The sequence below is a fragment of the Tympanuchus pallidicinctus genome, unplaced genomic scaffold, assembly GCF_026119805.1.
Source record: "Tympanuchus pallidicinctus isolate F22 unplaced genomic scaffold, pur_lepc_1.0 scaffold1, whole genome shotgun sequence".
In the NCBI taxonomy this organism is placed as follows: domain Eukaryota; kingdom Metazoa; phylum Chordata; class Aves; order Galliformes; family Phasianidae; genus Tympanuchus; species Tympanuchus pallidicinctus.
Genome location: NW_026294618.1, coordinates 32,585,926 through 32,599,290, shown reverse-complemented (window position 1 = coordinate 32,599,290; position 13,365 = coordinate 32,585,926). Strand labels below are relative to the sequence as shown.

The window sequence follows — 13,365 nt, the reverse complement described above, 5'->3', positions numbered from 1 at the left end:
CTCAATCTCTACCCGCCTGAGGTAACATCTCTTGGCTTTAGGACTCATTGGACTTGACTTTATGTATTATCTAAAATACTTGCAGATGCTTGTAGCTAGCATCCCCACTTGAGTTATAATGTGCTTCATCACTGAACTGCTCAGTTGCTGCTTCTCAGTGTAGTCTGGGAAGATGCTTTGGTGCTTTAGAGTTTAAAACAAAAAGCAGTTAACACAGGGAAATGCTTTAAAGTGACATGTAATCTCTGCTGTGTTTTGCTAACCTTATCTTTCTCTGAATTCAAGCACAGTGAGCAGAAAATGTCGTGGATATTGAATTATTATGATGATACTTGGGGCTGCTCAGCACATTCTCTCTCACTGGTGTTACTGTGGGAAGCTAAATGCCTGATTTCCCACATCAGGGCAACGTTCATAAGACTGTAGGCTGCAGCAAGAGTTCTCAGAGTTAAATAGATCACAGTTTCATTTTTATTGTCACAGTTGCATGAAACTGAAAGAAGATTAGATTTTAAAGATGGCAAAGCATTTTAAATTTTTGTTTGAAATAGTTGTTGATATTCTTCACTGCTGTGCCCAGTGTTACCATGAGTTATCAGCACACTGTCTGCTGGAATTGTTTTGCTTCCAAAAAAAAAGGGGTAAAAAAAAAAAAAAAAAGGTTCTCATAGTGCCTGTTGAGTTCTGTCATTTGAAATAATTTGGTGCAGAAAACATTCTGAAGTACTCAGTGGTGGTGATATAAAAGAAAAAGTTGCTCAGAAACTATAAAAATTAATGAAAAACATATCCAGTGTAGTTTAATGGCTCTACTGTGTGAGAATAAAAAACTCATGGAAGGCAAAATACAAAATTGCTACTGCCTGAGGTATACATATTGTCTGAACTAAAGCCTTGACATTCAGTGTTTTCTAAGTGTTGAGAATTACATATGTAAGTTAGGATGTTTCAGGAACAGAGAGTAATTGCAGATGCACCTGTGTTTTCTGACAGTCCTTTTTGAAACTAACTGCCACTTCAATTTAGGAAAATCTGCTCAGCTCCTCCTTTTGTTGCCTTCGGAGTATTTGGAGCTGCAGATGTCACAGATTCTTTTAAGTTGGACTCTGCTCCTCTGGGATACTGTCAAACAGTAGCAAAGAAGGAATAGGGAGATATTCTGGCTCTGGGATATGAAAGATGACAGTATCAAGACAGAAGGAAATTCATCTGTCTAAGAAACCAGGAATAAATCCATTTGTACATTGAAATATTTTCTTTTCAAATGTTTTTAAATTAAGCTCTGTATGACTTGCTTACTCATCTCCCACAAGATGACTTACAGATTTGCAGATGTACATTCTGTAAAATTTTGCACACAATGGTTAGAATCCCAGATCCCTTAAGATTTCTGCAGACAAGTGTTTCTTCATTTTTCTGACTCTCAGTGACTGCTTATGTCTCTGAAATTTGAGTGGACACTGACAGTTATATGGAAAAAACACTGCAAAATGAAATGGAGTAATTTTTATTTCCCTTTGCAAAATGTAAACTCTAGCAAGTAAACCAAGCTTAGTGTCAGCCTCTTTTGGTGCTCCTATTTCCCCTAGTTTAATGTGCTTTTCTTAATTTACACAGATTTGGATAAAAGTGCTTGCTGATGTCTTTTTTTCAATTTGGGCCAATTTCACTTGGTTGCCAGGATGACATAGGACGGCTTAATTTTGTTTTGAATGCTTGTATAGTTTCTTTAGAAACAATTTTCTATGCAAAGGACTGGGAAAAAACCCACAAAACACCAGCATTCTCCTAAACGTTTGGATTTCATTTAGCATTACATCTGCAAGTAAGTGTTTCATTTTGATAATTATGTGGAAATATATTAAGGATCAATTTTAAACAATTTTTTTGTAAATAGGAAACAAGTACCCAAACCTTAAAGTACTTGAAAAGCAGATGTTTTCTTTCTAAATACACATACAAGCATTTAATTGACTTGAAAATGAAAGAAGTTATAATGTCTGTATATTACGTTTTGATTGCTTGCGTTTACTAAATGTCATAATAAATCTGTTTGAAGACTGCAGAGTAATTAGAAAAAGTGATGGTGATTTTGAGGAAATGCTGACAGAAACAAGCAGTAGTAAAAGAATTAGTATTTCAAAGCCAAACTTAAATACTACATTACAAAATGACAGAAATGTCTAGACTCAGTCAAGAGATTGTCTTGTTTTTCTCATCTGCTCATTCATTGTTTTAAGGTGGATTTTATCATGTGGCCAGGCTGTTCTGTGTTCACCATAAGCTACCTTTCTACAAGCATCTCTAGAGAGATCTGTGGTATTTCTTGAATACTGAATATACTGAATCCTTTTTTTTTTTTTGACAAGCTCTCTCAGAACCTCGAGTTGATTTTCTTTTTTGCTTGAATTGTAGTTATGTACCAGCTTGAAGTCTTCGTTGAACCGTAACCAAAAATATTTCCTACTATTGATTCCTCATGAACTTAATTAACTCAATGTCTCTTACCTGAAAAGTGTTCAACGCAGATGTTCTCCATACACAGGAGCATATTGAGCAGTGTCTTGTGTTTTCCCCTGCATGTCCCTGATGTGAGTAATCCATACCTGCAGGACAGGCAGTCATTTCTGCACTATGGCTTTATGAATTCTGGTGCTGCTACAGAGGTGCTGATGTGAAGGTACTATCCCATTTACCTAAGGTCTGGTATGGCTACACTGCCTCTAATGGAAGGGAGTTGCCCATTTCTTTGGTGTCAGACTAATGGAAATTCAATCGCATCTAAACCAAAATTAAAACATTGAGCTTACTGGTGGAAGTACAAAATTTTGTGGTCGTTTTCAGTGCTTGGTGATTGAGAGTCAGAACTAAACTGAGATTCAAAATTTGTCATCTGTTTCTTGCAGTTGAGTTCACCAGTACAGAAAAAAACAGAGAGGATGAATCTGGGCATGTTGTACACAGAAGAGTTTACAAAAACATGAGCCTTCAGTGAGAATCAGTGTATGTGTAGTATGGAGACAATTGCCTTTTCTAGAGATATAGTTTCTTCTTGCTTGAAAGGGGTGATCTGCCTGAGAAATCAACTCACTTTCATTCATTTGTCCCAGTCTAGACTCCAACAACAAAAACCTGTGTGGATTTTAAAAGTTGAGTATTCACTTTCATGCATTTCCAAGCGCAAGGTCTTGTTTGGTTGTTTTTGGTTGTTTGAGGCAGCCCCCGCTGTCAATAGAAGCTGGAGGATGAAAGGATTGAGCACAGCCCTTCCAAAAAGGACTTGGGGCTACTGATAGATGGATGGAAAGCTGGACATGAGGCAGTAGTGTGTCCTTGTAGCTCAGAAAGCCAGCCGTACCCTGTGCTGCATCTAAAGAAGTGTGGCCAGTAGGTCAAGCGAAATGACCTGCCCCTCCGCTCAGTGCTGATGAGACCTCAGATGAGGTACTGCATCCGGATATGGAGTCCTCATTACAGGAGAGACATGGACTTTTTGGAGTGCAACTAGAGGAGGGCCACAAAAATGAGCCAAGGGGTGGAACGCCTCTGTTTTGAGGACAGACTGAAAGAGCTGGGGCTGTTCAGTATGGGGAAGGTACTAGAGAGGCCTGAGAGCAGCCTTTCAATATCTGAAATGGGGCTATAAAAAAGAAGAGGACGGAAGAGGACAAATTCCTTAGCAGGGCCTGCTGTGATGGACAAGGGGAAATGGTTTCACATTAAAAGAGGGGAGATACAGACTGGATATAAGGAAAATGTTTTTTACAATAAGAACAGTGAGGCACTGGAACAGAGTTGCTCATCTTGGTGGATGCCCCATTCCTGGAGACATTGTCAGGCTGGATGGGGCTCTAAGCAGCCTGATCTAGCTTATGAGTCCCTGCTCATTGCAGGGGAGTTGGGCTAGATAACCTTTGAGGGTCCCTTCCAAGTCAAATGCTCCTGTGATGATTCTGTACTGAGAAAACAGACCTAGAGGATGCAGTATAATATCAGCATTTGATAATACATTTCATTGCCATTTTCTTAGTCTGTACAAATATGTTATTAGTTCTTTAGACAGGAATGTGAAATTGATTATAGGAATCCATTTAGATAGCTTGATACAGCCCATGTTATCAACTGCTTGAAAGGGATGATGAAACTAATTTGGATTGAAAAGGATTGATATCACTCATTTAATTTCCTGTTTGCTTCTGTTGTGAAAGGTTTGATTTTTCCCAAATTGTTTTGACATCTGAAAGTGTAGCTGCTCTCTGATGTCCTAATTATCCAACACTTGTCTGTAAGATGCTATTAGACACAGAGAGTTTTTGTTCTTTATGTACACGCAACACTCCCAAAGAGTGTTTATCATGAATGTGTTCTGAAAAGAGACCAGTCAAATACCCATGTTTATGCACCTAAATATGTACGTAAAGAGCCTTCATACGGGATGTCTGATGCTTTTTAGCACACCCATTTCTGTGCCTGTTCTGACTCAAAAGCAAGCTCATAATTCATGGCCCTAAGGCCGAATGTTGCTGTGAGTGTTTGGCATGGTTTATAGGTAATCTTTTTCTTTTGGGTTGCTTCCCTCCAAAACTTCAATTTACCTGAGTTAGTCTTAGCTGTGTCCAATTCATTATTAATTAATCGACTTAAGTTCCAATGTCCTAGCCAACAAGGTGCAGAAATGTTGTTATCAGCTGAATAGATCCAGGCAGTCAACTGTTACTTTGGAAATCATACTGAGTCACTGGAGAACAGTGATTCTATAATGGAAATTTTTCCTAAGGTTTCACATTGTTACTCTTTGAATGCATATTGTCATGGAAAACTATGACACACACTGTTTATTTCCTTATGAGTCTAGATGGAAGCTTTGAAGCTACTTCAGAAGTTTGTGAAAATCTGCAAGAGAGAGGTATTTATAAGGATACTTTTTAGTAGACTTACAAGAGCTTTAAAAACAGATGGAATCAAAGGTATTGAGATTGCAGCTATAGGCTGTAATAGGCATATTATCACAGATAACAAGATTTTGAGGGATTCTGAAAGAGGATGTCACTGAATCCTAGTATTATGTTAGCAGGCAGGGCATCTTGCCAAGACACTCAGTGCAGAGTGTTATGTGTTAAGGAGCTGGAAATGGTAATGATGTCTTCAAGGAGACAAATGGACAAATATACAGACGTCTGCAAAGTTGGAGCGTAATAACTGAATCAGTGACTTGACTGTGATTAAGTACATGGTAGATGGAAGGGAAGAGGATTAAGCTTTTTTTTTTTTTTTTTTTTTTTTTTTTATTGTCAGTTGAAAATGAGTCTGGAATGGATCTTTTGGTGAAGTGAGTAATGCTTCCAGTGAGAAACATACAGTTTGCTTTCTCAGAAATAGGAGCCCATCATTCTGTTGCAGTGTCAGTAAAGAGAGCACTGGGCTCTGAATCTGTGCTTATGTCACAGGTCTTTGATCTGTGTTTGATGGCTGGTGACAGATGGTAGAGTTTGAAAGCTCTCACTTGTTAGGGAGGAAAATTTCATGTTTAGAGCTTAGGAAAGCTAGAATGGGAAGAAACACAGGTGTGGGAGATATATGTATCAAACTGCTGTCTGTCCAGAGACAGGGGAAAAACATAAAGGAAAATGGAAGAGATAAGCAGTTCCCATTGACATAAACCAGCAAAATTCTGACAGACTACAAAAAGAGTAGGATTATTTCCATCTTCTTTAAGGTTTCTTGCTGGTTTGACCGGTAAGAAAACCAGTTCTGCAAATGTTTGTACTATGGCTTCACTACTTTTGAATTAAAGAAAATTGTTCTATGTATGAATAGCTTTTCACAGTGCTCCTAAAATGAAATTTGGAGTACTCTACAGGAGGAAGAAAGAGAAGGACAAAAGGTATCAGCGTAGCCTATTGAAATCAGTTAGTCTTTGACAGCAAGCTGCTGTTGCCAGGTTTCACCTCAGGGCAATCATTTAAGAGTGTGTAGGAAAACTTACAGGAATCTAAAGAGGCAATAGCCAAGTGAGATCACAGGGAGTGTTGGGTGTGCAGAATGTGATCGGTGGTTGGACTTGGCCAGGCATTCTGCTTAATGTTTCTTTATCTGTCTTCTAGCAGCTTGACAAGTAAAATAGGAAATGATTCTGCCTTATGGGAAATAAAAGTATTTTCCACATCGTTAACATAAATTATAAAAACAATCTGTAGAGAAAGAAACTATTTTAACATGGCAGTTGCCAATCTTCCTTTTTTTTTATGAGCTTTGGCGTTGTGAATTAAGCAGGTCAGGAAACTGTATTCTTTCTGTTGCTTTTAGTGAGCTTGAATTTATCAGGAAAATAGAAGAAAAGTGAGTATTAAGCACACTGGCTACATGAAAAAGAGTCTTTCCTGCAAACCGGTACAAATGAAAATGTTGTTTTAATCTTACTAACTAGCTTGGCAGCTCAGTCCTCCTACAGTTTTTTCCAGGATGCCTGGCCTTCCTAAATACAAGCTTCAAAAATGCTGGGCATTGTACAGTTCAGATGTTCTCACTTTCTGTAATTACTACCACTAACTCCAGTTCTTTTTTTTTTATCAGTAACTGTTACCTGTGTAATTCAGTTTTAGACAGAATTTCTCCTGCTCTTGGTGTTCTGGTCTTTGACACTTTTTTTTGTTGTTGTTCCTATTTAGATGTCCTACTGTAACAAAAAAGCTATCTTTGTGTAATGCAGTATGATTAGCTAACAAATTTGTTTTAACTCACCAAAACGCCTGCTGCTTATTCTTAGTGATGTTTTCTTACAAAGTTTATTCTATTCATCATCTGCCACACTTTAAGAACTCATTAATTTCTAGGACTACTTTGTTTTCCTCTTTGTTGACCACTTACTCTTTCTACAGCGGTATTTCCATGTCACTGAGTCATTGGAGTACATACTGTTTCTGTACCACTTGTGGGGAGACAACCTGTAATTCATTAGGTCTTTTTACTGGTTGGAAACTTAACTTTTAGTACTTAAGATTGTCTAATTGTATTTGCATGTATTTGGACAAGGTAGAAAAATAAGCTGGGAGGTGAACAGCCTGGCTTTATACCCTACTTTGGATAGTATGAACTTTCTGCTGAACACACAGAATTGTTCTGAATTCAGGTTACATTCTCAGCTTCCACAGGAAGAAAATACATTTTTAGCTATATTTTTATAGAGCAGTAGCTAGTGACTAGTTTAATTAATCAAGTGTCTATTCTGTGTGGTTATCTTGGGGATATATTCCATTAGTGACTACTTTTTCTATTTTAAGGTGATATCTAGGATGTAACTAAATACTGCCTGTAGAATTTAATGTGCTCTTTTCTGTAAGTTTTTGCTCTCCTGCTCTTCACTTATTTTCTACTTATTCCTGCCCTCTCACATAGTGTTCTTTCTAAAATCCAGACTTAATATTGGCAGCAGTGAAAAATGTAGGAAGTTTTTAATTTTAAAGGGTTTAATGTGGAATTTTAGAAAAAATTCAACAGCTAATGAAATTAAATCCATCTGACATACCACAAAGCTAACACTCAAGAGTTTATCTGTGTAAGTGAATAAAAGTTTTGCCTAAATTTCTCGGCTCAAGTGTTGATGGTATTAGAGAACCTGGATTTGGAAAAGTGTTCCAGCAATGTACTGCTGCTCTGGCCTTTTCCAAGAGGAGCCAAGGTATGGGTGAGGCTGCAGTTTGACTAGAATCTCAATCTCTTGAATTTAATGTCAAAACTCTTCCTGGCTTCAATAGTGCAGAACTGGGCTGCAAATGAATGAAGCAGACAGCTGATTATATTGTAGAGAAATAATTTTTGTGGGCTCTCTGAAAGTTCCTTATCCGCTTTTGGATGTGGACTTCGTAAGAAAATGCTTGGAGCTGGTCTTTGGTAACTATTTGTTAGACAAATTACTAACCTAGCTGTGGTTGCTGGTTCATGCAGAGCTTTCTTTATTGTTTTTTCCCCTTATGTTTCTTTCAGCACTTCAAACAATATAAATGATTAAAAATCTTCACTAGATGGGGAAAAAAAGATGCTTATAGTATAGTACTTCCTCACTCTGAAGTTATTGATATGATGTAATATTTTTATGCTTGGGTAAGTATAGATTTTGAATAAAAGAATTTAATCAACATTGAATAAATGTTCCTCATGAGGGGAAAATTTCCCATTTCTATTTCATTAACGCTTCATGCTTCTAGCAGTTAACAAATTTAATTTCATTCCTGGTGTTCAAGGTCTGTGCTTTTCTCTCCTGTCTTTCTATCTGTCTGTCTTTTAAATGAGCTTTGTATTTTACGGCTGGGAGGAGATCAGTAAAAGAAAGCAAAAGGAAAAGTGCAAAGCATTTTTTCTTTACCTGAACTTTGTGAAATATACAGTGAACGTGTATCTGCAACTGTGTAAAATAAATATGTGATGTGATAAAATGGTATTTAAAACTATTTCTGAAGTTGAAAGACTATTTTAAGAAGTCATTTATAGAAAAATAAATTGTTTAAAATAATTGAAGGTAGGTAGGATCAGCTGTGTTATAAAAAAAATAATAATAGTAATAATAATCCTCATGTTTTCAGACAACTGTGCTCATTTAATTTAGCTTACTGAGGAATATAAGGATTTGGGAATTGGTATGTACCAAGCCTTTTTTGAGTTTATGTAGTGCAATAGGATTTGTATAAAGTGTTTAAATTTAGGGTACAAATAGGTGAAATGTGGCAAATGGTCAAAGTGAATAAAAGTATTTGTTCAAATTATCTTGTGCTAAAAACCTTCACTCAGTCTCACCCTAGAGTATCTTAGAATGGTCTGAGTTAAAAAGAACCACAGTGATCATATAGTTTCAACCCCCCTGCTATGTGCAGGGTTACCAACCACCAGACCAGGCTGCCGGACTTCTGCTTTACAGAAGTCCAGAATAATGTCTAAGGCAAACTATTCTTCTGTTTTCCCCCCATCTCTGCAGACTCAAAACTGATTTTTTTTCATACAGAAACATGAAGTTTCAGTCTTTGCTAGTTCTTGGTGTTTAACTTATGAAACAGATGAAGTTTCTCAAAACTTCAAGTTATTTCATTGAGATCGTGCTATGGTCTTCAACTTCAGATCTTGCCTGTTTCTACCTGTATTCTTAATTATCATCTGCCTGCATTTCTGCTATCTTATGCTGGTTTTCATTCATTGAATATTGTGAAGTGCAAAATTTATTCATTTTTATAATGCAGGTAAATCAGGTTTAATAGCATTTTTTAGTAGTCTTGCTCTAAGGAAGGAGTTTCAAACAGTATTTTGAAAGTCTTAGAGCAGACCAACGTGTTATAATAATTGCACTTCAATAATCCCGAATGATAGCTCCAGGGAGCTATGACTATTGAATAATTTGTTCATATATACTTGTCCTTGATAGTAAAATTGGATTAAAAATAAGAATAGGAATAGAAAGAAAGAAAAGCTGAAAAACTGATTATCTTTGAAGGTCATTAGTGTTTTCAAAAAAGAAGATTAAAAAACAAAAAAGAACATGAAAATCTCACTTAAAGGAATAGTGTTAGCTATGTTTTGAATAATAAGATTTTTATTACTACAAGAAAAGGTCTCATAATAATAAAGTCTAATTGTTATTTTCATCTGAAACTGGTAAGAATTGATTGCTGGGAAAAAAAAAAAAGCTGAAGGAAATAGTGGGGGAGAAAAGCTTGAAGAGAATAATATGGATTGCATGGAACTATGAGTTGAAGGACATGCATGCTGTAATATAAAGAAGAGAGGATATGAAAGGGGGAGTAAACCAAAGCTGCAGGATAATGTAAAGATCAGAAGTATTCCCTGTTTGTTTGTATAAAAGTATATTTCAAGTGAAGGGAAGAAGTTGGTATATAAAAGGAAGCTTGGGGAACTAACTGGTGAGGGAAAGTGAAATTTGCAGTCAATCTAAATCCACCCCAAAACAGTATAGACTGAAATAGGGAAAAAATCTGTTCTGAAGAGTTTCAGAACCATTGGAAAACTGTCTTGAAGGATGCCTTAATGACCAGCGTTTTAAATGAGCTTGTTTCCTTTAAAAATACATGCATCAGAAATATATATGAAGCATAGATTCATTGAGGTTGGAAGTGAACTTTTGATATCATCTCCTCTGTGCACCTACTAGAGTCAGCTAGAGCAGGTACTCCAGAAAAGTAACCTTTCAGATATTATGACAAGGAAGTATCTGCAAACTTACTTGGCAATTTGTGTTCAGCCACCCTCACTGCTGAGAGGGAAAAAAGAAAAAGAAAAAAGAGTTTAACTCTCTCTTCTCCACTCGTTTCCTCCCTTCAGGTATTTAAATACATTGATGAGATCCACTCTGAGATGTCTTGTCCAGGCTGAGTTGACCCAGCTCCCTTGGCATTCCCTCATGGGAGAGGTGCTCCAGGCCTTTCATTGTTCTTATGGCCTTTCTTGTACTGGGGAGCTTGAAACTAGACACTGTATTCCAGATGTGACCTTACCAGAGTTGAGTTGAGAGGAAGAATCACTTTCCTCAGACTGGTCCTTTTTCTAATGCAGATCTATGTCCTCACTGTTCTGCAAACTGGTCCTCCTTCACCAATGTTAAATCAACTTGTTGCAGACTTTCCCACTGATCTCAAGGGCTTTGGGATTTTTAAAAGCCACTCTTACCAGTAAAAAATGAGGCAAAGGTGTTCAGTACCTCAGGCTTTTCTGTGTTTCCTTTGTCAGCAGCACTCTTGGTGATATTCAGGCTGTTGCTGCTCTTTCTGCTTGTGCCTCCCTCAGAATCTTAATATGAAGACCGGCTGGCTCACTTAGAATCATAGAATGACCTGAATTTGAAGGAAGGAACACAAAGGGTCATCAGGTCTGACTCCTGGCTCCACACTGGACCATCCAAAATTCAAAATATTTGCTTCTCATCCTCTGCTAAAATAGTTATTTATTATTGCAGTAGCTGTTACAGTTTTGTTTAATTAGGAGAGCCAGGGACCCAGACACCATTTGTATTCCTACAGTGTAGGGCTGTGACTGTACCTGTTGGATGTTGCTCTAGATCTCTTAATTGTGGGTTAAGATGAGAGTATATGAGTTACAGGACCTTTTTCTGTAAATGCAGATAGTAATACAATGCATGAATTTTGAGTTACCTGTATTCTGAGGCAGCAGTCTTAGTATAATCTTACTATACCTCCCACTGGGACAAGTAGCCCCTAAATATTCCATACAAGTATGTCTCAGTTATGCTTTTTACCAGCACAACTGTTTAAACATCCATTTTATTTTGAAATGGCTCTCATTTCAACCAGTTAGCCAGGGTGCTACTAAAGTCCACATGTGAGCTGTGCTTTGCTGTGATAAATAAGTACAACTTGCCTCAAAACCCATTTGCTTTTTGCTTGGATTCTTTTACAGAATTTGATGGGTGACCTACTTTTGTGGGGATGAAAAATTATTTTCCTATTTCTTTGTGACATTATGGGTTTTGTAAACTGTTGCACAGTCATTTGGAGTAGATGGCATTATTAGGAGGGGTATTAATTATTTGCAAGCTGCTGATGCATCATCTCTGCATGATCTATATTTGTCTCTTGAATGTTCCTCATCTCTTGCTAATTGTAGGTGGTTTTGAGGGAACTGATTTCCACAGCTAAACAGGCTAGTGTAGCCTGTAGAATGGTCTTGAATTGTGCTAAAGAAAGCCATGAGACAGGTTACTTATATCAGCCACCCCAGACTTTTTTGCCATTCTAAGGTGGTTACATGCTATTGATGCTGCTCGCTTACCTCAGAGGAATGAGCTTCCTGCATCCCCTCATCTTGACAGCGTGTAAATTCCTTTCCACTCTGGTTCATTGCTTGTTAAACAAATTGTTTATTTTATTTGTGTTTTAAAAAGCCTAATTTTTTTAATTTCATTTTGCTGCCTCTTGCTATTTTTCCTCTATTTCCTCCATTAGATTTTTTAAAAAACAGATCTAAGCTTTTCAGCAGATTTTGTGATTGCTGTTACATCAGTCACCTGAAACTGAGTAGGGAAAGAAGCTGTGTTTTTATTTTCTTTTCTGATTTTCAATTTTGCTTACCTTAAAAACAGTATCTCACTTTCCCTTTCTTTCTGTTCTCCTTTCTTCCCTGCAAGTGCTGGCCCCTAAAACTGGTAATGTGAGAGACCTCATCTGAGGCAGGATTAAGAGCCAGGAAATCCTGACTCTTCCCATGACTCACTGTGTGTGTCCTTGGGCAATCTGTTACTATTACAGACAAAAGCTGCACGCAGCACTTGCCAGAAAAATTAAAAGCACAGTATACAATCCAGGGAGATTATTTTCAAATTTTAATCAAAGCACTGCAAAAGTAGAAAAGAAAGAGAGGCTGTAAAAGATGATACCTGAGGAGTAGTTTGTTTGTGAGCAGTGTAAATTGTCTATGAAAGGAAGCAGCTATTACTAACTGTATTTTTGTTCTTCTTGAAGCCTTTGGTTCCATTACAATGCAAATATCAGTTGTGGGATATGATGAACACACAGTCCTCTATTTAAGAGCTGTTGCAATCCTTTTTGAAATGAAGTAGGTAAATAAGAGTGAAGGTAGAGAGAAGGTGCACAGACGTGTTGATGAATTTGTGCTCAGCTTCAGAAGTCCAACTTGAGACTTTTCTTGGGAAGTGGATTTCTTGTCTTTAATTAAAATACATGCAAATGCGTGATTTGCGTTTGTTTTGTTTTGTTTTTCTTTCTTAATTTTTTTTGTAGTTTTTACCTTCTGAAAAGCATGGACTCCTCACCATTTAGAGCAAATAGCAGAGATCTTTGGAGAGAGCAAATGCCATTGCTTGGAGATCTGGGAAGGTAAACAGGATCATTTACCTATCATCCATAATGACTCAGATATAAAAATAACTTCCACAAGTAGCAGAATATGATATAATAGAGAAAGCTTCCTCCTTTATTGTTTATTGAACATATTTGGATAAAGCCTGAATGACTATAAAATCTGCATGCTGTTTCAGGGTGCCTTTCCAGATATTTTAATACCATGTCCATTCAGTGTTCATTCACGTGATGTTGCTTATAGTTTTATTTTGAGTATATATTCAGCAGCAAATTATTAGATTTTATCTAAGGTGGCTCTTCAGTCTCTCTTGGCCTCTTGTTCATGTCATCTTGCCTCTTCCCTCTGCTTTTTCTGCATTATTTGGGGACTATACATTTGTCCCAATGGTTGGGCCAGCACAGCAGGGGAGGAAGGTTTGCAAGAGCATTTGCATATGGCAAAAATTGCCACCAAAAAAAAGCATACTTCTGTATGGAAATAAATTACTGAAGGCTATCCCTGGCATTTTTGTATAATCTTTGACATTTC

The 13,365-nt window shown here is 37.2% G+C and overlaps 1 protein-coding gene across 5 annotated transcripts in view; it reads left to right on the top strand.

Annotated features, from left to right (window-relative positions):
- The window catches only part of UBE3D (ubiquitin protein ligase E3D), a 75,869-nt gene that overhangs the window by 47,306 nt on the left and 15,198 nt on the right, over window positions 1-13,365 (top strand). For 2 of the 5 annotated variants that reach the window (XR_008206705.1, XR_008206703.1), the window contains exon 10: window positions 12,756-12,851. The exons of 2 other annotated variants lie outside the window; for them this stretch is intronic. The gene's annotated coding sequence lies outside the window, so the exon portion shown is untranslated. Of the gene's footprint in view, window positions 1-7,983; window positions 8,101-12,755; window positions 12,852-13,365 lie in introns of those variants that run through there. One more of the 5 variants, XR_008206706.1, reaches the window with a different exon arrangement.